This window comes from Papio anubis, chromosome 5 (genome assembly GCF_008728515.1).
Source record: "Papio anubis isolate 15944 chromosome 5, Panubis1.0, whole genome shotgun sequence".
Taxonomy (NCBI): Eukaryota; Metazoa; Chordata; class Mammalia; order Primates; family Cercopithecidae; genus Papio; species Papio anubis.
In genome coordinates, this window is record NC_044980.1 from 89,245,504 (window position 1) to 89,248,337 (window position 2,834).

Below are 2,834 nucleotides of genomic sequence, written 5' to 3' on the forward strand. Positions count from 1 at the left end.
TCCCTTTCTGCTTTTCCTTGGAGTGACTAATTACCAATTTAAAAAAATTGTTTAAATTTCTATAGAATTGGCCGGGCACGATAGCTCACTCCTGTAATCCCAGCACTTTGGGTGGCCAAGGCCGGTGGATCACCTGAGGTCAGGAGTTCGAGACCAGCCTGGCCAACATAGTGAAACCCTGTCTCTACTAAAAATACACAAATTAGCTGGGTGTGCTGGCGCATGCCTGTAATCCCAACTACTCAGGAGGCTGAGGCAGGAAAATCCCTTGAACCCAGGAGGTGGAAGCTGCAGTGAGCTGAGATCGCACCACAGCACTCCAGGCTGGGCAACAAGAGCAAAACTCCATCTAAATATATATAATTATTCTCAGACTCACTTTCCTATGTATAAATCTCAGACACATTCAGTTCTTCCTCTCGGAGCCTTCTGATTCACTCCAATAGGAAGTGGCTGATCTCTCGGCCTGCTGCAGAGCTGTGAACTTGGTATTTCTGTCCACTATCTCTCTGGGATTCTTGTCTTCTCTCTTAACAAGCTCCTGTTCCTTGGATCCTATGTTTTCTTGAATTGCTCCCTCAGATTGAGAGAATATCTATTCTATTACTTTTCTGAAAAGTTTTGCAAAGTAATGTTTTTGAAACCTTGCTTGTCTAAAAATAATTTCCTTCTACCCACACCCTTAATTGGCTAGGTATGAAATTTAAACCTGGAAAGAATTTCTCTTAGTATTTAGAAACTGTTAACTCCATTTTGTTCCTAAAGCTTGGTATTGCTGTTGCATGAAACCTGTTTTCTCACTCGTTTGGAAGTGTTCTTTTCTTTGTGGTCAGAATTCTGAAACTTTATAATGATTTCTCAATAATTGCTTCAATTATTTAATGACTATTTCATCCATGTACCCTCAATATTCTATATCTCTTGTTTAGACTTTTATTATTTGGATGTTGACCTTATATTGTGTTTTTATTTATATATTTCATATATTTTTTCCATTTCTGATTTCTTATATTTTTATTTAATTTTCTTTTTAAAATAAATTTTACTTCGTTATTGATGGATTATCATGTAAATCTCTTATTGAGTTTTTCATTTTTTTATTCTCCAAATTAGCTTTTTAACATCAGTAAGTATTTCTTCTCTTCTCTCCCTGAAAATATCAAACATTTTTGAAGTTTTCTTCTCCTTGTGAAATCTTTGTTTCTTCTAAGTTACTGTTTTGCCTGTTGGCTTTGTCTTCTAACCTTCAGATTCGTGGCTGAAGGTCAGAAGAAAATCTGGCAGCCCTTAGCTGCCTCTTCATATTTGACTATGGAGCACCAGAAACCTTTCTCAGAAGCTGTGCAGCAAAAATTCACTCTGATGTGATCTGGCTGAGTTGTTTTGTTAATGAAAACCAAAGGTAATTCAGATCTTTTCTCTTGGGAAGATGATCATAGAAGAATATGGTGGGAGACCTTTTAATCTCCTTTCTGATATTTAATTACACAGCTGCCAGAAATCTGAAATCCAAGTAAGGAAATGTGGCTGAGAGTCTCAACATTCAGTAGGTACATTTTACTCAATTCTCCTTGTTTTACTATGCCACCCCTCCCCTCAAGTGACTCTTTGTCTCTTTATTCTGTTTTATTTTCCTTCTAAGCTCTCTGCACTGCATGACCCACTATATTTTCATCTCTTATTCTATTTATTTTTGTCTTCAATTAGAATGTAAAGTCAATGAAAACAAATTTTATTTTTGTTCACTGTTGTATCCCCAATGTCTGACAACTATGCTTTGCACATAGTAGCTGCTCAATAAAAATGTATGTTATGATTTAGGTTAAATAATATGAAATTTCTGCTATTCATCTGGTTTTGACCTTCAAAATGGAAATCTCATACATTTCAAACTAAATAAAAGAGGATCTGAATGGATAAGGATTATCACCATTTTCCTTGTGATATGAAACTCATCATAGGAGGTATTAATATATTTTATAGTTTATTATATATAATTAAAAAATAGTAAGTGGAGAAATGCAAACTCAGAGAAGTTAAATATCTCGCTGATTTGCCTAAGATTACACAATATTAGGCAGTACTGGAGTAGAACCAGGACCAGAATTTTGTATGTACCACACACTGTTAGAGATTCTGGGGATAAAACAGTGACTATAATCTACTTCTGGGTATTTCTAGGAGTAAGACAGAAAGAAAAGAAGCAAGTAGCTATAACAGGGTATTGAATGAAATTGTTCTTACTTTCCTGAAACTTTAAAGGCCCCAAACTGAGGACAATATGCAATATGGAACCTCATAAACTAAAGAGAGCAACATGGAGTTGCCAAACACCCCTTGAGGGCCAGACAGATTCTTTAATTTTCATCCCCTACAACTGCATCCAACCTGTATACACAGAAAACTGAAATTCACAGGGATAACGGCACTGATTCACAGTAAGGGGTAGGCCTGGAAGTCAACAATACTGTTGCTTTATTCCAGATCTCTTCATATTCAGGGTAGGGATATGAAGACTTTGGATTGTAAGTGCCTAGCCTGTCTGCTTGGACTACATGGTGCAACTATTGCTTCAGAGAGACTTGATGTGGTGGAATTATGAGAAGACATGTAAAGCAAATTCACAAGCAAAACAATAGAAGAAAGCACATGTAATTCCTATTTTCCCTGTAGAGAAGCTATGAGTAAACTTGAGGTGCTGTCTTAGGGATTCACTTGTTTATGATATAACTCAAATTGGAGAGCTCCCAACCATGTATACCTAAACGAAGCCAAGTTAATATCCACAATACACTCACTCACACTTCCAATTCCGGGTACCTATCTTTATATTT